Source organism: Salvelinus alpinus, chromosome 29 (genome assembly GCF_045679555.1).
Source record: "Salvelinus alpinus chromosome 29, SLU_Salpinus.1, whole genome shotgun sequence".
NCBI lineage: Eukaryota > Metazoa > Chordata > Actinopteri > Salmoniformes > Salmonidae > Salvelinus > Salvelinus alpinus.
The window spans coordinates 34,617,499-34,640,399 of NC_092114.1; the positions used below are offsets into that span (position 1 = coordinate 34,617,499).

General features: G+C 41.4%; 1 protein-coding gene across 2 annotated transcripts in view; it reads left to right on the top strand.

Moving 5' to 3' along the window:
* The first annotated feature begins 1,388 nt into the window (after positions 1-1,388).
* Positions 1,389-22,901, top strand: part of LOC139558562 (transcriptional repressor p66-beta-like) — a 59,842-nt gene continuing 38,329 nt past the window's right edge. For both annotated transcript variants that reach the window (XM_071373747.1, XM_071373748.1), the window contains exon 1: positions 1,389-1,747. The gene's annotated coding sequence lies outside the window, so the exon portion shown is untranslated. The remainder of the gene's footprint in view (positions 1,748-22,901) is intronic.

Genomic DNA, 22,901 nt, shown 5'->3' on the forward strand with positions numbered 1-22,901 from the left:
AATACATGTAGTATATTGACTGTATGGTTACATGTGTTGGCCAAGTGCCAAGCGAGGGTTTCTTTGCATGCCGCTAGAGGGCTCAGTTATCGCTGTTGCAAACATTGTCATGATTTTAACAGTGAATATCAACACAATCGCAATTAATATAGCGTAAACTGCGGCTCTGCAACCCTGCATAGGGTTGCAAAGCTACCGGTAATATACCAAAGTTACCGGAATCTTCAGTGATTTTGGTAATTAACAGAAAATCTATGGAAATCTATCGTAACATTGGTAATTTATACTTGAATAAGTTTTATAAAACGTATTCCATATAGCACTCATGTTTATGTGTCCATATTGTCCATGAGTTTCAAGAGCGGCACTATTTTAAATTACCTCTGCAAGTTGTCCAACTATTGGCAGTTTTCACAACTGCCATTATTTTGACTCCAAAACATTGACAACAAACACATATTTACATAGTAAAATAAATTAAAGTGTGTAAAAAATATAAAGGATATCTAATGCTGAAAGCCTCATATTAAGCATCAATGGTATTTGCAAAATGTATGGTTTATATTTAGGATAATATTTAACAGCTTTGTCATTGATCATTTTCAATTAGCATTTTATTTATTTATTTCATATATTTTTTTTAATATATGTGATATGACCAGAGAGAGGGCCCGAGATAATTACAGACACCTGTAATAATCTGAAGTACATAAAATCCTTGAAAGATACCAAAATTCTGGTAGTTTACTGGTAAACCTCGAAAGTTTCCAGTAATATACACTCACTTTTTTTTGTAGAGAACAATATTTCTTGCCTTTTACGCACGGCCTAAAGTGGAGTTCATCAATACTCCGAGCCAAATCCATGCTTTAACGATCCTATTTTTGTTCCAAATATGCATATTGAAACATTTACTTTCGATTAGGCTATAGTTTGTTAAGTAGGTCAGGCATCTTATTGTTCGTGCCTCAACGCAGAGAGGCTATACATTATTGATCGTGTCATCGTTCATCCATTCGCTATCACAATAATCGATCTCATTTCTATTGTAGCCTAAAGGATAGGATACAGATGTGACATGATCTTGTCTTTGAATATGCATTATACGCAGGCCTTGTATATACACTATATATTATTTTGACAATTCCTAAATTGTGTTAAACAAGTTACAATTTGAAAAATATCAATTATATAACACCAAATTGATTTATTTTATTTACGCTTTTACGCATATGATTTACTGCCATATAGACAGACTATCAAGCGTTTGATCGGGTGTTCTTCTTGGTAGAAAAGCGATTCTACAAGTTACGAAAATACTAGGTTCAAGATGAGTCGTAGAAAGGGCATTGTTCCTCGGAGATCCAGTCGATGCCATCGCTGAATGAAGAGGGGCTTAATACGGTTGTCCACTCTTTATCTGTCAATGTAGTACGCTTGCCTTGTACTGCGGACACGGCGCCCATAACAAGCCATTTAGTTCCCATCATTTCAGTGCTTTTTGTCCCCTCCCCTCTAGACATAGACAAAAACACACACCTTATAATAATAGGGGCGCGCCTCCGACACAGCCGCCGACCAATAACCCGTCTGTCTGGGCTGAGACCAAGGGGATGAGCGCTCGTTGAGGCCCAATCAGAGCTTTTGTGTTGCCTGCCGGTGCCTGGTCGTGAGGAGCTACTGCAGCGCTTCAGGATCGGAAAGAGAACCCTGAGCTTGTGGAACCTGAGGGGTAAAGGCGAGTCAGGTGAGTCCGAGGATATGGATGAGGCCTAGCTAAAATGGAATATCATTTTTGAAATTGCGGCGGCAGGATTTGGATTCTTACGGATGGTAGAGTGAACTCTACTTGGGGTAGTAATAATCTCATCCAACGTTATGGGGGGTGACTCGGGGGTAAATGTGGCGCAAAGACAAACAATACCATAGCATGGTTCGTATATTGATGCAAGTTTATTTGCAAGCCATCAACAACCAACGGTTCAAAGTGACTAATCAAGGTCTGGGATAATTTGATAGGCATTTTTTATACATGTCGCGCATTGTCATAAAGAACGCATGTTAAAGAAACGAACATTTTTAGAGAAATATCAAAGATGCGGGTAATAGCAACATTGTAGTGAATGTCTAAAATCCGTTTCATTGTTTCATCTCGCGTCTCTAGGGGTTAAGTCATATTGGCGGAGAATGCGCTGTGTGCGCCCGGCAGGCTACACAAGCAGTGCATGTGCACACGGTGAAATCCTCTAAATATACCACATTTTTCGCTTTAAAACCCCTTGTATTAAGATTATCCGTGTGTACGACCAATGTAGTGGTACTTGTAGACACAAGACCAAGCGGTAGTTTCACAGAGCTGTGTGGAGAGCGCAGCGAGTAGCCAAAGCTAGTGTGCATTGTAGTTGATGGCTGTACAATTAGGGGAAAAAATCCGAAAATGCATCAGCCATGTATGTAAGTGAGGACGTGCTCTCAACTGGTTCCGTATGCACGCAAATGGCTGCCTGACGTTTGACATGTAAGACTTGAAATTTAATTCACGCGAATGTATGTATTGATTGTAACCAACGGGCAGCCACTGATAAACGGCAGTAGATGCCTAGATGACGTTAGGAAAGAAACGCAAATTAGCTAATATGTGCTGGCTATTATTCTCGGTGCAGCAGAAAAGTCAATAGTGAGAGAGCGCCTAATTTATTTATATAGGTGGTTTGGGTAGAGCCAAGGCTACTGAACCGGGACAAGCCGAACTGTCTGATACTCATGCGGCTTTGGCAACATTTCGGGGTTCATATGTAGACTCTCTTGCCAGGCAGCTGTTGGAAGAGACTAAATTGCAAAATACATTTGTTCCCAATGAGAATAGTCCTAAACCATTATATTAGCCTATCGATGGTTAACAGATTGAATTACATTTCAATTATTCTACTCATCCCTCATTGAATTACTTTGTAAGAATTAATCTGACTGCGGGAGCTCTAAGTGTCTATATAGGTCTAATTATAGGCTACAGTTTACGGAACAATGTAAGGAAAAGTCTCAGCGGAATTGATGAAGACTGCTGTTATTTGGAACACAGGTGTGCCCATTCTGAACGCAGGAGGGCCCATTCCTAAAAGTTTCAAATATACCCTATGTCTGCTCTATTTTGGGGTCTCAACTTTAGAATTACACAGGGGTATTCAGGTGCAATGTCAAGTTATTTTTTAGTTAAAACTTCAGCCAAGAGGAAGTATTTTCTTTCAATCATATATGGAAATAAGAGATGCATAACCAACTGTATCTTTACCAATCCAAGATATTCAGTAATGAAGGATTAACACTTCCAAACATGGATCCTTCATCGTGGGTCTTGTTGTCTGAAGATTTTATTTGTTTATTTACTTTTCCCTTTGTCTTTATAAGCCTACACTACATTTTTGAGATGTATTTCACCTGTGCTTTGCCACCCACCAGACAAAAATATAGAAGTACTGTACTTTCTGAGCCCTGGAAAATCCAGTGCTCATTTCTCTCTCCCTTTCTCTCTCCCTTTCTCTATGAATAAAAGTCTGCAGTCTATGAATGGTAGTCCCTGGTGTTGAACACTGTCTAGCAGTATGAATGAACGTTACGGCACTGCTTTGTCAATGATGGAACAGCCATGGCCATGTCCTCCAATGTGTATCACTCTACCATCCATCTGCTCCTTCCCACACTGTATTTGTATGGCGAGACCTATGGCCCTGATCACACTCAACTGCATGGGGTAGAAGAGGAATCTATTACAAATGTCTTATCATTTTTTGGGGTGGCTTTAGCATATTTGTGAATGCTGTCCCAGATATAGAGCATCGATAGTTCATAATCAAGGAGGGTGTACTCAGTTCAGGTAGTATGTGACATACAATGTTATTTATTTATTTGATTTATTTGCAGTTCTTTAACACAATTGATGTGCTCCAGCAGACTGGAGCTGCCCATGAAGGGATTTCAGTGTGCACACTTTTTTAATTTCCACGGTGCCTTATCGCAACTGACTGCCTGGTGTAGCAATGCCCATCAGGCCTCCGTCACTCGTCCTCCTGCATTTTCGATGCGACGTTGTGCCAAGATTCAATGCTGACAAATTCCCATCGTACAGATTCAGTTCCACAAAGAAAGGTCGAGCATTAGCCTTGATAAACGTTACACTGTTTGGTTTCTGTAGATGTGTATCATGAATGCAGTATTTCAGATCTATCACAAATCATGGCTAAGCCAGTCCCTTGGCTCAATAGAACTTACAGATGCCATTTTTATAATCCGTTAAAACTATCAGCCTCTGCATCTCATTTAAGGATAAGCAACTGCTTCCTCTCCTGGGGACAAATCTGTTCCAAACAAACATGGCTTATAAGAAGATTTTAGGCCTATATCAGACAAACTGGACAGTTTACGTAGGCTTTATCATTTTTGGAGGGAAAGATCACAACAGAACTCAATGTAAGTGGCCTTGGCTCTGCTTCAGGATCATTGACCTTGGTCAAAAGGAAAAAGGTTAGAAAATAGGCAGGCTACCCTTTAAACACCCCCTTTGTTCAAACACAACAAAGTGACAGGCTCTAAATAAGCGACCAGTGCACCTGCGGTTGGGTAACAATAGACCAGGTGCCCTCCACTGATGTACTTAGGATCCAGCCACAACGACGCCTGATGAAAGGAGCATGTTGTGGTGGTCCCTCGAATATTGACTATCCTAATATTGATCTCATGACCTTTTATAGGGAAGGTATTTTTCTCACGTGGTGTGGGGAAAAGTACAATGTTGATTGCACTCACCCATTGATTCAGACACTCAGTGCTTGTTTCAAGAGACCCTCGCTTTTGGTGTGTGTGTGTGTGATGACCCTACCACTGAGTTGGCATGTCCAGATTGACTCAATGGCCCTGGGTTTGGCAGGAGACTGGAACTCTCACAGATAAAGCCTGTGTGCCTTGACACCAGCTATTCACCAGCTGTTGGTTCCTGTACCCCTGCACATTGACTTGGTACCAGTACCCCATTGTATATAACCTCGTTATTTTATTGTTATTTTTCTTATTTTTAGTTTATTTAATAATTTTTTCAGCAAATATTTTCTTCATTTTTTAAAGTATCTGCATTGTTGGATTAGGGCTTGTAAGTAAGCATTTCACGTTAAGGTCTACCTGTTGTATTCAGCGCAGGAGACATAAAATGTGATTTGATTCTATACAAAAGCAGAGTCATGACAACACCATTACCTCAGACTTTCCTACGACAGTGTACAGGAAGCTCTCTGCAAAATATCAACAGAGTGTGCCACTTATTGGTCTGGAGAAGCTATGGTCCGGCGGCTTTTCCACTTAAGTTTATATCAGAGATGATTTTATGAGGGGGTAGGGTAAATTAGGACGGTAGCCTTAATTTTTTATTTAAAGGAGTCTCAAATTTGCAGTTGAGTCAGTCAGCTTTGGTACCACTAGCTTTGCTATGTTATTGTCCAGCATTCAAGTAGACCTATGTTATTTAAGCTCAAATACATTTGCAGTGCAAAAGGATTGTCATACCCAGCACACTGCCTGTGATATCTTCTGAAAGCTGCTGTGTCCAATGAAAGGCCTTCCTTGTGTTTTCAGTCGTGGAAGAGGGATCCTTAGAAGAGGGACCCCATTTAAAATCTATGCTCATTTAGGTGTCCATACTTACTTGAAATTAAGATATAAACGCTCTCTGTTTGAGGGGAGAGAAATCTGTATAATTACATCTTAATCAGGAAAATGAAGTTTATTTAAGAATCCGCCCAAGTGAAAATCCTTTGAGGGGGAGAAGCCTTGTTGTCAGTAGCTTATTGATTGATATGTGCGATGTTAATGAATGTATGTGTAGTGATAAACAAGGGATCCATCTCGCATAGCAACGTGTGTAAAACGAAAGGAGAGTGCAGAAAAATGTGTCCTCACAGGCTTCTAATATCTTTCTGACATGTCCAGTAACAATGTTTTTCAAACAATATTGCAGTTGATTCACAATGCGATTGTGCACATTGCAACCTGTACGGTAACTTAGTATTGAGAAGATCACTGTAATGCCGTGTTGGTTTTAGCCTTTTTCTCGCTGTCCACAGGTCATGAAAGGTCAGCACAGCCAATGATGTCCCCTTATTTGCATATATAGTTTATGGTTTAACCTTTAACCTATTCTGTTCCTTGAAATAATTATAATTGAAACCAGTCCCGGTTCAAGTTGGTGAGTATCAATGAAAAAGACGTCAGTTTTAGTGAGAGCCAGGGCATTCCCAAAGAGGAGTGCCGAGGCGTGCATTGTGGGATACCCTTGCTTGTAATGTGGTTTCTGTTCAGTGTAAGTCCTGAACCAAAAATGTGTAGGTTATATGAAATCCCCAACAGCTGCAGGCTATACATAGCCATTGGTTTACTGAAAACCATTGTTTGAATCTGGAAGTGAGATGCGAAAGTAATTGGCTAGACTTTCCCACAGATATTACACAGGTATTGCATTGGCCTATTTGTTGTCAGTCATAGAAAAAGGTACCTTTACTACTCACCTTGGAATGCCCCTTTTAACTGGGCCTTAGCCAGCAAACTCTCAGAAGAAGAGTATCAATTTAATTCAATAGCAGCATGGGATGTAATTGGTTTGCGAATGGGTCTCAAGAATGCTTGGTTTTGCATGTTAAATGTGTATGTTTGGCGTCACGGCCTTGTTAACACCTGAATGGGGGTTGCTGTGTTGTTCAGTGGGCTTCACGCGAGGCTGATTAAACCCTGTGCAGAAACAATCAGCCCAGATGAATGGCTCCCTGCGACGCTTAATTAGCAGGCCTCCCCAACGTTTTTGCTCGATAAGCAAAACGCAGCTGTGGAACTCATGTGGAACACGTGGTCGCCAAGCATCACCAGGTCCCAGATGACTCATACCCTTTCAGACAACTGCATACCACCCTGCATCTCACTGCTGGCTTGCCTCAAAAGTAAGCAGGATTGGTGCTGGTCGGTCCCTGAATGGGAGACCAGATGCTGCTGGAAGTGGTGTTGTAGGGCCAGTAGGAGGCACTCTTTCCTCTGGTCCAAAAAAAGAATCCCCCAATGCCCCAGGGCAGTGATTGGGGACATTATCCTGTGTAGGGTGCGGTCTTTCGGATGGGACATTAAATAGGTGTCCTGACTCTCTGTGGTCACCAAAGATCCCATGGCACTTCTCGTAAGAGTAGGGGTGTTAACCCTGGCATCCTGGCTAAATTCATACCATCATCGTCACCTACTCATCCCCAGCTTCCAATTGGCTCATTCACCCCCACCCCCCTTCTCCCCATGTAACTATTCCCCAGGTCGTTGCTGTAAATAAGATTTTTTTTCTTAGTCAACTTATCTGGTAAAATAAGGGATACATAAAATAAACTGTGCCTACCCAAACCTTGCTGTGCTGGAATAGATATTTAGTTTTCACATTGTCCTTTCCAGCACAGTTCCAGCAAAGATGGTGGATGCGTAACCAGTTCAGCCCAGTACCGTTCAGCCCAGTGTAGTTCAGCTCAGTAGTGTGAACAGGGTAGCCTATAATTGGTTCGATCAGACAAAGTGAGACCTTTTTGAATGACTCCTTTCATAAGAACATTTTAGGTCCACGGGGGTCCTAATGCCACTGTGTTCTCTTGTGTTGAACCTCTGCCATTGTGTCAGTGACCATGAAGGTTAAATGCGTATGGCACCATGGTGGCTAATTGGCACCGTTGTTCTGGATGAGTAGTTTCGCCTCCCAGTAGGCTTTCACTACATCCCCATTTCTGGGTGTTCCCTTGTTTGATTAATTGGGTTTTTAGTTTTTTAAGAGCTTAAAATGAAAAATGAACTCACTGCAAAGGTAAGCTGGGAGGTGTGCATGAAGGGGATGAGTTGGGAAAATGAAAGACTGAAGGAGAAGTGGTGTCTATGCTTGGTCCGGTTATCATTTGCATGACACTCAAATTAAGATGGATTGACAGTGGGAGGAACATGGAGGGATAATAACAAGGTTACATGGAAATTCTACTTTTTACATGACCATGTATAAAATGCTGCTTTATAGACTTGTAGCATCTCCATGTAGATGAGGGGAGAAGACAATTATGCAACAGTACCCCCTCAGACTTGGGTTGATGAAGAGAGGGGGTGATGGGAAGGCAGGTTTTGTATGCAGGAATTGCTATATTGGACTCAGAGTCTGAAGTGACACTATATATTGACATAAGTAACTCTTCCCACCTGTCAATGAGAAGGTGTTTCCCTTCTTTTAGCACTTACCAGATCCGGCAGGCAGTAGAATCTCACATTTCCTTGCAGTAGATTGTGTGGCTGGTGTGCTACACTACTGTAGCTCTCCTTTTGTTGCACTGTTCGTTTCACATCTTAAAAAAATAAAAATAAAAAGTCATTTGAAAAGTACTTAGACGTAGTTACGTCCTACAAAATCATTTAAATTTTATGGTGTGCCACGTCTTGTTAAATGAAGTGAATTTAATTGTCACTTTCCACAATGTTTTTTTGTCCACCAAAATATACCTTTCACACAAATCATACCACTTTGACGCTGTGACCTTTTGTGGAACGCGTATCCTGCCACGGCTTTGACCTTTTCCCGCTCTTTTGACCTTTTTTTCCCCCCCCAATGTTGAACTTTTCCCAATGTTGACAGTCAGGACGTGTCATCCAGGATGTGTATCATTCCCTGTCATCCAAACACTGTCCCCTTCACTGATTTGTAGGGATGTCTGTGCTGTTATGAGTCAGCCAGAATAGTAAAGTAGTAGTAACAGAATTGTTAACAGTGAACACCAGTCCAGTACACTTATACTGTAGTTTTCATTTCTTTGCTCTCTGTGTCCTAGTGTAAAGAGAACTAAGGCCAGTAGGTGAAAGAGAATCTGTCAATAACTGTGCTGTTGTCTATGGTGGCTAATTGGCACCGTTGTTCTGGATGAGTAGTTTCGCCTCCCAGTAGGCTTTCACTACATCCCCATTTCTGGGTGTTCCCTTGTTTGATTAATTGGGTTTTTAGTTTTTTAAGAGCTTAAAATGAAAAATGAACTCACTGCAAAGGTAAGCTGGGAGGTGTGCATGAAGGGGATGAGTTGGGAAAATGAAAGACTGAAGGAGAAGTGGTGTCTATGCTTGGTCCGGTTATCATTTGCATGACACTCAAATTAAGATGGATTGACAGTGGGAGGAACATGGAGGGATAATAACAAGGTTACATGGAAATTCTACTTTTTACATGACCATGTATAAAATACTGCTTTATAGACTTGTAGCATCTCCATGTAGATGAGGGGAGGAGACAATTATGCAACAGTACCCCCTCAGACTTGGGTTGATGAAGAGAGGGGGTGATGGGAAGGCAGGTTTTGTATGCAGGAATTGCTATATTGGACTCAGAGTCTGAAGTGACACTATATATTGACATATGGCATCCATCTCAGACTCTCCTTCTGGACAGTGTTTCTCAACGTACAGTGCATTCATAAAGTATTCAGACCCCTTGACTTTTTCCACAGTTTTTTATGTTAGACATATTTCTAAAATGGATTAAATTTAAACAAAATCCTCATCAAAGTGATTTTTGCAAATTTATTAAAAGCAGAAATACCATATTTACATTAATATTCAGACCCTTTGCTATGAGACTCGAAATTGAGCTCAGGTGCATCCTGTTTGATTAGAGTCCACCTGTGGTAAATTCAATTGATTGGAAATGATTTGGAAAGGCATACACCTGTCTAATTTAAGGTCCCACAATTGACAGTGCATGTCAGAGTAAAAACCAAGCCATGTGGTCGAAGGAATTGTACGTAGAGCTCCAAGACAGGATTGTGTCGAGGCACAGATCTGGGGAAGGGTACCAAAAAATGTCTGCAGCATTGACGGTCCCCAAGAACACAGTGGCCTCCATCATTCTTAAATGGAAGAAGATTGGAACCACCAAGACTCTTCCTAGTGCTGGCTGCCCGGCCAAACTGAGCAATCGGGGGAGAAGGGCCTTGGTCAGGGAGGTGACCAAGAACACGATGGTCACTCTGACAGAGCTCTAGCGTTCCTCTGTGGAGGTGGTTATCCTTCTGGAAGGTTCTCCCATCTCTGCAGCACTCCACCACTACACCAGCAATAACATCTGCTAAACGCATGTATGTGACCAATAAAATTTGATTTGAGTGGCCAGACAGAAGTCACTTCTCAGTAAAAGGCACATGACAGCCCACTTGGAGTTTCCTAAAGGCAACTAAAGGACTGTCAGACCATGAGAAACAAGATTCTCTGGTCTGATGAAACCAATATTAAAATCTTTGGCCTGAATGCCAAGTGTCACGTCTGTAGGAAACCTGGCACCATCTCTACGGTGAAGCATGGTGGTGGCAGCAGCAGCATGCTGTGGGGATGTTTTTCAGCGGCAGGGACTTGGAGACTAGTCAGGATCGAGGCAAAGGTGAACAGAGCAAGTACAGAGAGATCCTTGATGAAAACATGTGCCCCAGTTTGAGGTCTTGAGCGCTCTGGAGAAGATTCACCTTCCAACAGGACAACGACACTAAGCACACAGCCAAGACAACTCAGGAGTGGCTTCGGGACAAGTCTCAATGTCCTTGAGTGGCCCAGGCAGAGCCCGAACTTGAACCTGATCGAACATCTCTGGAGAGACTGAAAATAGCTTTGCAGCGACACTCCCCATTCAACCTGACAGAGCTTGAGAGGATTTGCAGAGAATGGGAGAAACTCCCCAAATACAGATGTACCAAGCTTGTAGCGTCATACCCAAGAAGACTCCAGGCTGTAATTGCTGTCAAAGGTGCTTCAGCAAAGTACTGAGTAAAGGGTCTGAATACTTATGTAAATGTAATATTTCAGTTTTTTCAATTCTTTATAAACTAGCAAAAAACAGTTTTTGCATTGTCAATATGGGGTGTGTGTAGATTGATGAGGGGAAAAAACAATTGAATCAATTTTAGAATAAGGCTGTAACTTAACAAAATATGGAAGTCAAGGAGTCTGAATACTTTCCGAATGCACTATGTGTTTGATTCCAGCAGCACTAGCCCACCTGATTCAACTAGTCAATTCAGCCGTTGATTCATTGAATCAGGTTTGCTGATGAGTGGTGGAATGGAACAAATATGTGCAATGGTTGGGGGTCCCTGAGGACCAGGTCTGGAAACACTGTCTTCATGTGTCCATATGTCCTTCACCTGTGCTACTCACTAATGCTAACGATAATACAGGGCTATATCCTCGTTGTCTTTAACCACAGCCCTCTACCTCTCTCATATGAGCATGTTTATGCACTGGAACAGATTGCTATTCTGCCCCTTGAGATATTTCCTCATCATTGTCCTTTATGGCAGCATCAGCCGACCATGATGAGAACTACAGTTTGCCTTCTGCGATAGGGCACCTTTCTGTGGTGGTGGCCAGACCTGAAATATATTTTGTTTGTACAGTTAGTGGCGTCAGCCCACAGAAGGCATCGGAAACGAGCAAGATGTTTTCAGACACTCCGTCTTTGTTTCTCTCTTCCTGTAACCTATTTTCACCTGGCCCTGTATAGTGGGATCTTGTGTTGTCCTTTTGTGTATGTGTGTGAGGAGGAGGAACATCCTCCTCAGTGAATTGATCTTCTCTAGGGTACGTGAGACGGTAGCGTCCCACCTCTTCAACAGCCAGTGAAACTGCAGGGCGCCAAATTCAAATACAGAAATACTCATTATAAAAATTCAGAAAACAAAACATATTTTACATAGGTTTAAAGATGAACTTCTTGTGAATCCAACCACGGTGTCAGATTTAAAAAATGCTTTTCCTGCAAAAGCATACCGTACCATTATTTGAGAACATAGCCCAACAGACAAATCATTACAAACAGTAACCAGCCAAGTAGAAGAGTTACACAAGTCAGAAATAGAGATAAAATCTATCTCTTACCTTTGATGATCTTCATATGTTTGCACTCAGCAGACATTCATTTACTCAATAAATGTTTCTTTTGTTCGATAAAGTCTCTTTATATCCAAAAACCTGTTTTGTTCACGCGTTTTCTTCAGTAATCCACAGGCTCAAACGCAGTCAAAACAGGCAGACAAAAAATCCAAAGTGTATCCGTAAAGTTCATAGAAACATGTCAAACGATGTTTATATTCAATCCTCAGGTTGTTTTTAGCCTAAACAATCGCTAATATTTCAACCGGACAATAACGTCGTCAATATAAAAGGTAAACAAGAAAGGTACTCTCTGTCGCGCGCATGAAAAAACTCTGTGACACTTTAGGGTCCACTCATTCCGACTGCTCTTACTTCCTCATTTTTCAGAATACAAGCCTGAAACAATTTCTAAAGACTGGTGACATCTAGTGGAAGGCATAGGAACTGCAATTTGAGTCCTAAGTCAATGGATACTGTAATGGCATTGAATAGAAAACTACAACAACAACAAAAAACGACTTCCTGAATGGATTTTTCTCAGGTTTTCACCTGCCAAATCAGTTCTGTTATACTCACAGACACTATTTTAAACAGTTTTGGAAACTTTAGAGTTTTCTATCCAAATCTACGAGTTATATGCATATCATATCTTCTGGGCCCGAGTAGCAGGCAGTTTAATTTGGGCATGCTTTTCATCCAAAATTCTGACTGCTGCCCCCTACCCTAGAGAAGTTCATACAAATTTAAATTGTAAAACATTTAAAGTTCTAATTTTTAGATCACTATACTAAATATAATTACTTGTCACCAAATAATTGATTAAAACACATTTTGCAATGAAGGTCTACAGTAGCCTCAACAGCACTCTGTAGGGTAGCACTATGGTGTAGCCAGAGGACAGCAAGCTTCCCTCTAAGTACATTGACTTCAACACAAAACCTAGGAGGCTTATGGTTCTCATCCCCTTCCATAGACTTGCACAGTAATTATGACAACTTCCAGAGGACGTCCTCCAGCCTATTAGAGCTCTTGCAGCATGAACTGACATGTTGTCCACCCGATCAGAGAATTAATCTAGTACTGAAAGCATAGATACAGCTAGCTAGCACTGCAGTGTATAAATTGTGGTGAGGTAGTTGACTCAGAGAAAGACAATAGGTGAACAGTTTTGAACAAAACATTTTTTTCCAAAATAAAGGAGAGGCTAGAGATTCTTCTTTTTTTTCTATTTTTTTTTACACTCCGTTTTACTTACTTAGCTAGCAAATGCAGCTAGCTAGTTTAGCACACTGAAACACCCTATTCAAACAGAGGGATGCTATGTTAGCTAGCTCGCTATGACTTTCCAACACAACACTGGAACTCTCCCAAGTCACGGTAAGCTTTTGGTATTACTAAATTATTGCCACCGGGGCCTCCGGTGTAATGGCTTACTGTACACTGTAACTTTACTGCAGGATTGTAAAGGGTTTACTAACACGTTAGTTATTTTACGTTACTTTAGCTAATATGGTGGAAACGATGTAGGCTGTGTGTAGCGGTTTGACTTGGAAAGGTTTTTTCGTCTGGTCACATACAGCTGATGTGTTGTGCATTGAAGTCCTCAAGCGAAGGGAACATTTGAGAGGAGAGATGTGAGACTGAATACAATGTGGCTGCTATGAAAGTGAACTGTATGACCAGGGGTGTATTCTTTCCGCCAATTCTGTTGAAAACGTTTCTTAAATGGAAGCCAACGGCACAAAATGGGGATAAATATACCTGAATTTGTCCAATATAAACTCTTGTTTACAACTAATGATTACACCCTATATCTGCTAGATGCAGGCAAGAGAGTGTAAGGCATTATTGAATGTCACTGTCTGTCCAGTTCCCTACTCGGTGTGCGTGGCCCGTCACCGACACTCATTTAATGTGAACGGTTTAGAGACGCAATCTCAGGGCTACCGATCCCGTCTTTGAGCAGTCCCAGACATCCCAATATATTCAAACATGTTTGATTTTATCAGAACAAAATCGGCAATGCTCTTGTAGTGTGAGATGTGCAACGACAAGTTTTGAGAATGGCGATCAGCAATAGCCAATGAGAGCTCGTCAAAAAAGCCCTTGAGAGGTTGTTTCGCGTCACCCATAATTTGTAGACTCTCGAGCAGGAGCCATGACTATTAGTATGTGTTTATACTTGCCTTTAACCAAAGTGTCTAATCAATCTAATCACATCATTGTTTTTTCGCAAGAAAGCATGGTGGTATGGAGAATCTTCATGACCAAGTGAAGAATCTTGTAGTGTGTGACACCCCGTCTGTGCCAGATCGTTGAGCGTGCGCACCACTACGTTTGCAAGACAAAAATATACAGGAAATACGGTCACTTAATGTGAGAGGCTCGGCGACGTTATGATTTTGAACGTTGTGTAGTGTGCACCCGGCATAAGAGTATCAGTTATGTGATTCAAGGGGTTAGGGCTCACATGGTTTAATGTAGAAAACCTGCCTGTATGTCTGTTTGGTTAAGATGTGTTTCTTATGCCTTTTGTGTGCATCTATAGGCATGTGTTGATGTCTTCACTGAAGACATCGATACCCTCACTGCCCCATTTTACAAATCTTACTGCTACCTCCGTCTATCAAGATGGCCTATGTTCCAGCATTTCTTCCTATTTAATTTTTTGTTTAAACAACGTATATGCCCCACCCTGTGGTCTGAAGTTCCACAATGATCCCTTTTTGTCAAGATGCCAGGTTTAGAATCAGCGTCTTGCAAGAAGTAGCTTTTCGTCTTTCTGCCCTGAAAGCACAGGGGCTCCCCCCCCCTCCCCCTCTCTCCCTCCTCCTCTCTCCCTCCCAACCTCACTCGGACTCTTTCTCTCTCCCTGTCTTCGTGTGACGTCCTGACCACTAACGGCTACATATTAAGAGATAATTCCATACCCTGAGGTTACAAACCGGCTTAGACTGGCTCGCTCGCATTTTAACTGCGCTGAGTACTCTGGGTAATATAAGAGTGAACAGAATTGTAACTCTGCTTTTTAAAGGAACAGGACAATAATTTATGCAAACAGTGACAAAGTTTGGGTGTTGTGTCTGAGAAACACACAGCCACATCCAGAAATACATATGGTGGATTTAGTAGGCTACAGAGGTTCAACGCAGTTTGGTAATCGTGGGGGTAACCACACATTCTCAATGAACGAAACTCTATTCATTAGAGTAGACTTGCTTTCATGCTGAACCAATGTCTTGGGATGGGTTCTGACTCTGCCCTTTGTTCTAACCCTTGCCTCTCCAATTCCTCCGTGAAGAGGCGGAGTACCTCGAATAGCAGTGTCATTAGTCAATGTTATGCAGTTACATTACTGTAACGTAGGTCAGTGAGAATCCGGTGTCAGTGAAAATCATAATTAGTTCATCTGTATGCTGCCTAATGTACACGCCACAGTACTGTTTGTCAGCATGCATGTGTATGGTCCACTTAAAGTGAAAGGGTTCCATGGTTGACATATGCACACCAAAATCAGCATCTATGAAAGCACAACGTCATGTACATATGACCCACACTCCGAAATGGAACCTATTGGTCTGAATACAGTGTCTTCAGAAAGTATTCACACCCCTTGAATTGTTCCACATTATGTTGTGTTACAGCCTGAATTTTAAAAGGTATTAAATATATATATTTTTGTCATTGGCCTACATACAATACCCCATAATGTCAAAGTGAAGTTATGTTTTTTTAAATGTTTACAAATTTATAAAAAATGTAACGCTAAAATGTATTGAGTCTAGGCATTCAACCCCTTTTGTTATGGCAGCCTAAATAAGTTCAGGAGTAAACATAAGTTGCATGGACTCACTCTGTGTGCAATAATAGTGTTTAACCAGATTTTTGAATGACTAACTCATCTCTGTACCCCACACATGCAATTATCTGTAAGGTCCCTCAGTCGAGCAGTACATTTCAACCACAAAGACCCAGGAAAGTTTTCCTATTTATTTTTATTTAACCTTTTTATTTAACTAGGCAAGTCAGTTAAGAACAAATTCTTATTTACAATGACGGCCTACCAAAAGGTCTCCTGCATGGATTAAAAATACAAAAAATAATTAAATATAAATATAGGACAAAACACACATCACGACAAGAGACAAAAGAACACTACATAGAGACCTAAGACGACAACACAGCATGGCAGCAACACATGACTACCCATCATGGTAGCAACACAACATGACAACAACATGGTAGCAACACAACATGGTCCAAACATTATTGGGCACAGACAGCAGCACAAAGGGCAAGGTAGAGACAACAATACATCACCTAAAACAGCCACAACTGTCAGTAAGAGTGTCCATGATTGAGTCTTTGAATGAAGAGATTGAGATAAAGCTGTCCAGTTTGAGTGTTGTTGCAGCTTGTTCCAGTCGCTAGCTGCTGCGAACTGAAAAGAGGAGCGACCCAGGGATGTGTGTGCTTTGGGGACCTTTAACAGAATGTGACTGGCAGAACGGGTGTTGTATGTGGAGGATGAGGGCTGCAGTAGATATCTCAGATAGGGGGGAGTGAGGCCTAAGAGTTTTATAAATAAGCATCAACCAGTGGGTCTTGCGACGGGTATACAGAGATGACCAGTTTACAGAGGAGTATAGAGTGCAGTGATGTGTCCTATAAGGAGCATTGGTTGCAAATCTGATGGCCGAATGGTAAAGAACATCTAGCCGCTCGAGAGCACCCTTACCTGCCGATCTATAAATGATGTCTCCGTAATCTAGCATAGGTAGGATGATCATCTGGGTTAGGTTTAGTTTGGCAGCTGGGGTGAAAGCGGAGCGGTTACGATAAATCTAGACTTGGTTTCCTTTAACTTTAGCCTGCAGCTTTGATATATTCTGAAAGAAGGACAATGTACCGTCTAGCCATACTCCCAAGTACTTGTATGAGGTGACTACCTCAAGCTCTAAACCCTCAGATGTAGTAATCACACCTGTGGGGAGAGGGGCATGTTTCTTACCAAACCACGTAACCTTGTTCTGAACACCTCCAAAACAAAGGTAAAGGGTAGAGAGAGCTTATTGGACACTAAGAAAGCTTTGTTGTAGAGCATTTAACACATTCTGGGGAGGGGCCAACTGAGTATAAGACTGTATCATCTGCATATAAATGGATGTGAGAGCTTCCTACTGCCTAAGCTATGTTGTTGATGTAAATTGAGAGGAGAGTGGGGCCTAGGATTGAGCCTTGGTGTACTCCCATGGTGACAGGCAGTGGCCGAGACAGCATATTTTCTGACTATATACACTGCACTCTTTGAGATGGGTAGTTAGCAAACCAGGCCAACGACCCCTCGGAGACACCAATCCTCCTTAGCCGGCCCACAAGAATGGAATGGTCTACCATATCAAAAGCTTTTGCCAAGTCAATAAAAAATAGCAGCACAACATTGCTTAGAATCAAGGGCAATGGTGACATCATTGAGGACCTTTAATGTTTCAGTGACACATCCATAACCTGAGCGGAAACCAGATTGCATACCAGAGAGATTACTATAGACGTCAATAATCAACTGACTGGCTTTCTTGATAATTTATTCCAACACTTTTGATAAACAGGGCAAAATAGAAATGGGCATACAAAAGTTAGGATCAGCTTGATCTCCCCCTTTAGATAAAGGACAAACTATGGCTGCCTTCCAAGCAATGAGAACCTCCACAGAAAGGAGAGACAGGCTTGGCAATGATAGGGGCAGCAATCTTAACAATACCACTGAAAATATCAAAAAAGAAGGTCCAAGTGTTTTCGACAGAGGGGATCAAGCTGATTCTATACCATTTTACAGAGGCCAGTTCATGAAGGAAGGCTTGCTCATTAAAGGTTTTTAGCAATCGTCTATGACAAATCAGGACAGGACGTTTCACTGAGCAGCCATTACAAACACAGGCTGTAAAACAGGGATCACTAAGGTCATTACAGAAAACACCAGACTGATACCTATCAGGATTATTTGTGAGGATAACATCAAGAAGAGTAGCCTTTCCTGGGTGTTTGGGGTCATACCTTGTGGGATTGGTAATAATCTGAGGACGATTTAGGGAGTCCCATTGCTTTAGGACTTGGTCAGGTGGTTTTAAGCAATGCATTGCAAAGAAGTGCACTTATTAGTAGATGAGTAAATGTATAAAAAACAGACATTGAATATCATGGAGCATGGTGAAGTTATTAATTACACTTTGGATGGTATATCATTACACCCAGTCACTACAAAGATACAGGCGTCCTTCCTAACCAATGCCAGAGAGGAAGGAAACTGCTCAGGGATTTCATTAGGAGGCCAATAGTGACTTTAAAACCATTACAGAGTTTAATGGCTGTGATAACTGAAGATGGATCAACAACATTGTAGTTACTCCACAATACTAACCTAATTGACAGAGTGAAAAGAAGGAAACCTGTACAGAATACAAATATTACAAAACATGTACCTGTTTGCAACAAGGCACTAAAGTAATCCTGCAAAAAATGTGGCAAAGCAATTCACTTTGTCCTGAATACAATGTGTTATGTTTGGGGCAAATCAAATACAACAAATTACGGAGTACCACTCTCCCATATTTTCAAGCATATTGGTGGATGCATCATGTTATGGGTATGCTTGTAATCGTTAAGGACTGGTGTTTTTTGGTTTTTCAGGATAAAAAATAAACGGAATGGAGCTAAGCACAGGCAAAATCCTAGAGGAAAGCCTGGTTCAGTCTGCTTTCCACCAGACACTGGGAGATGAATTTACCTTTTCAGCAAGATGATAACCTAAAACACAAGGCCAAACCTACACTGGAGTTCCTTACCAAGAAGACAGTGAATGTTCCTGAGTGGCCGAGATGCAGTTTTGAATTAAATCTACTTGAAAATCTATGGCGAGACCTGAAATGGTTGTCTAGCAATGATCAACAACCAATTTGTCAGAGCTTGACATTTTTTTTAAAGAACAATGGGCAAATGTTGAAAAAATCCAAGTGTGGAAAGCTTTGAGACTTACCCAGAAAGACTCACGGCTATAATCACTGCCAAAGATGCTTCTACAAAGTATTGACTAGGGTGTAAATACTTTTGTAAATTAGTTATTTCTGTATTTTATTTTCAATAAATTTGCAACAATTTATACAAACATGTTTTCACTTTCTCATTATGGGGTATTGTGTGTAGATGGGTGAGGGGAGAAAATCTATTTAATCTATTTTGAATTGAGGCTGTAACACAACAAAATGTGGAAGCATTCATACCCCTTGACTTATTTCTGAAGGCACTGTAGACTGGAAAACAGCGTGATATTTCAGTGGAGACCGCTATGCAGTTGTTTTTAAAAATTATTCTTCAAAAAACTAATTAGATCATTTTAGATAAAATGTATTAACACTTTGAAAATTGTCAGTTTAATATTCACTCCTTAGTACCCAATCATTTTTTCCTGGTTTTCCTGGAAGGGCTGAATAAAATATATGTTCCATTGAAATGAATGGAGTCATTTCCCATTCAGGTTCAATGTAGAGAAGTTACTGGAGCTGAAGGTAGTGTAACCAATGTCATCACGATCCCAGTATATACCAAACGTTTGTCCAATATGTTGGTTGTATTGTGGAATATGGTGTTTAGGGTAACACTATGAATATCCCACACATGTCTTTGAGACGACACATTTAGTAATGGTCATTCTTCCCATCTGATCTTTGTGGCCATGGATTGTCATTTATGCTTTTCCCAAATTGAATAAGGGAAACTAGCCTATTTAATAGGGCCTCAGATGAGCTAGTGTATGCTCATCTTATGTAAGGGGAAAAAACACATTGTTTGGTGTCCTTTCAATAGGCGTACAGATTGTCTGTATTTTGGCCTGACCAGCATTGCCTTCTTTATAACGTGTGCTCCAGCAGTGGATAACTGGTTCTGTGGGAACAATGACCCATTGAGTTCTGGACCCATTTGTTCTCTGCTAGGTAACCTAAACTCATTGGGTCCTGGACCTATTTGGTCTGTGATTGGTAACCATGACCCATTGGGTTCTCATCTGTTACCGTCCGTATAGTAGTCTCCAAAAACCCAGACTGTGAGGCAGACTTATTTGAAGGAAATCCTGTGTTGTGTTCATTTGGCACCAACTGGAAGAAAACTGACTTGACTGAAAGGAGGGACTACATGGACGTTTTTGTTTTAAGTTGCAAAAATATTTCAAACGTATATTTTAAAACTGATGAATACAGCACAGCCATGGTTGAGGAGTCATTCCTCTTCCAGATAATGTTGCTGCTGCTTACCATGGATGGTCTCTCAAGGCCACTGTCGAGCTCCGCCATGTCAGTCAGCTACCTCGGTGCTCACGTTTGTGCGTTTGGCTCTTTGTCTCCCAACTTCACACCCCACACACTTCCTCCCCTTTGCCCCCTGCCGCTGCCCAGCTCCACCTCCCCACCCTCTTCACCACCACTACCACCCTCCTCCTCCCTAGCCACCCCTCCCTCTCTCCCTCCCTCGAGCGACAGTATAACAGGAATTGATTAGTGGCATGGCTTGAAAATAGAAGGGGGTCGGTTGTCGTGGCAACGACCACAATGAGCGGTTGTCTTGTTTAATGAAGACCAGGGGTGTGTTTAAGTGTTGTGCCTGAGCAGGGGTGGTGTGAACGGGAGGTGTGTATCGATGCGGGAGGCGAGACGCGTACATTTGGTGTTGAGTATCTTTGATGTTTGGTGTTCTGTAGATGGCTCATATTTTATGTTGGTGTGCAGGTGTGCACATATGTGTTTGTTTGTAGCTAATTCCGTGTGTGTGTGTGTGTTTATATTTATTTGGAAGCTCACCTCCCCATGCCATTTTTATGTGGATGATGTTGCGTCTGAGATGTGACTGATTTTCTCTGTCAGTCTAGCTCTTGATAGGCTTACTCAACCTGAGGGTATATCAACAAGAACCACCAATATGAAATACGATGCTGTAAGTCTGTCAACATCTCACAGTTGCAGTGCTTACTATAGACTTCAATCCCACATCTTGTTATCCATAACTCCTGAGCAGTTCAAGCCAACCAATTACAACTCTGTGGCCATGGGCGCCATCCGCCTAATTGGCCTCATTAGTGTCAGAAACTAACCGTATGCAAATTCTGGTCATATTCCCAGCAGCCCCCAGATCTGAGTAATATACGGCAGGGCTGCCAGTGTGTGGGTTGATCAGGATGTAGGTCCAATTAATACATTAACCAATGAGCTTAACCGCTGCGCTCCTGCCCAGACCTTCCATTGGCTTTTCAAAATTGCTGTGCAGTGTTTTTTTTCTTCCTGTTCCCAGACATATCTTTATCAGCACAACAATTGTGATACGGTTGGCCTCAAATTCCCTTTCAACAACAAACATTGTCGTTGTAGAATACCAATAAGTATTTTAGTAGTTTGTTAGCAGTTTGTTGATTTCATGCCAACTAAATCACCTAATAATGTGACACAAAACTAGCTACCAGTGATGAGAACCTGCATTGGACTTAAATGGCCTCATGTCACTGCTCTGTCCTAGGCTGTATTACTATTCTTTATCTAAATGTATGCTAAAAGAGCATAATAAATGTGATCTATGGACTGCCACTTCTTGTCCAACTAATGTGACCTTTACCTGTGATCTGTATGTACCATACCCACAGCACTGACAGTTCTTCCAGAAAATATGTATTTTAAATGTGTAGATTTTATTGTGTTGATGGATTGTATTATTTATTTGTAAATGGTTTCAAATAAGTCAGCATTAGCTGCTATTGATACCATGTAATGTCGCCTTATTGAAATTGTAGCTTGTAGCTCAGAATCAATTTATCCACTACCATCACCAGTGTTGTTTTTCGATTAGCGCAAAAAGCCAAGCTAACAGTATACCTCCCAGCAACTCTTAAAGCTGATCGGTGCATTGTTCAAAGTCCCTGCCTTGCCTTAGTGTTCCAGTGAATTTGTTAATAATCATTTTGAACAGATTTGGTGACTGATAAAATGGGGTTGTCTACATCTCTTCTACATTTGCTTGAAGTATGGGATTTAGACTGTATGCTTCCACCACTGTTTTTCTGCTTACAACATTTGTAGATCCAGTAGTGTTTTTCAGTGGTGTGATCTTTTCTCTTTGCATACAACTGCATCAAGAGATTCATTCCAATCAGAAGACCAATGCCAATCATAGTATTGATTTCTATCAACTAGATTACCATTTTGTTTTATAAACTCATCAATCAATGTTGATTTTTGGGTCACTAATCCTGGAAACCAATACAAGGTTAGATAATTACTAACAAGGAATGGGTTTCGGGCTCTTGTAGGAAAGCTCTGTAGAAACCAAGCTTTGGCCTCAAATGAAGCACTGGAACTCTACATCGCTGGCATTTTGGCGCTGTGAACCATAAGCTCAAGTTCCCCAATAATGCATTCCCCTTAACTATAAGCACTATAAAAGCAAAAAGGATGGATCATCTGCAAATGCTATTAAACCGAAGAGATTTTATTGAGTGAAATGGAGGGAAAGGCAGAAATTGGACTTCTGCAACCCCAGCGTTTCTGACCCTTTATGGTGTTTTGTCACCTGCGATAGTCTCCTGTGGAGTTACAAGGCACAGGAATGGCTGCAGTATGAGATCATGAAGCCAGTGTCAGCTGCTGAAGTAATATTTCTGCTTTATGTGCCCTTGGGGATGTCGCACTCTCATCTAGTGCGTTGTCGCCTGTGAAAGCGAGCTCACTGTGTCTCGGCTCTGCTTTGCGGAACCCCATAGGACTGCTATCCTAATCACAAAGGATTGGCTGTTTGTCGTGCTGACCTTCAACCCCGAGCAGGGCAGCTAAACCACTTTAAATCTGGACTTTGTCTCCATTGTGCAGAAATGCAGGTCTGCCGCCGATTTTTGAAAATCATAAATATCCCTCAGAAGTTCG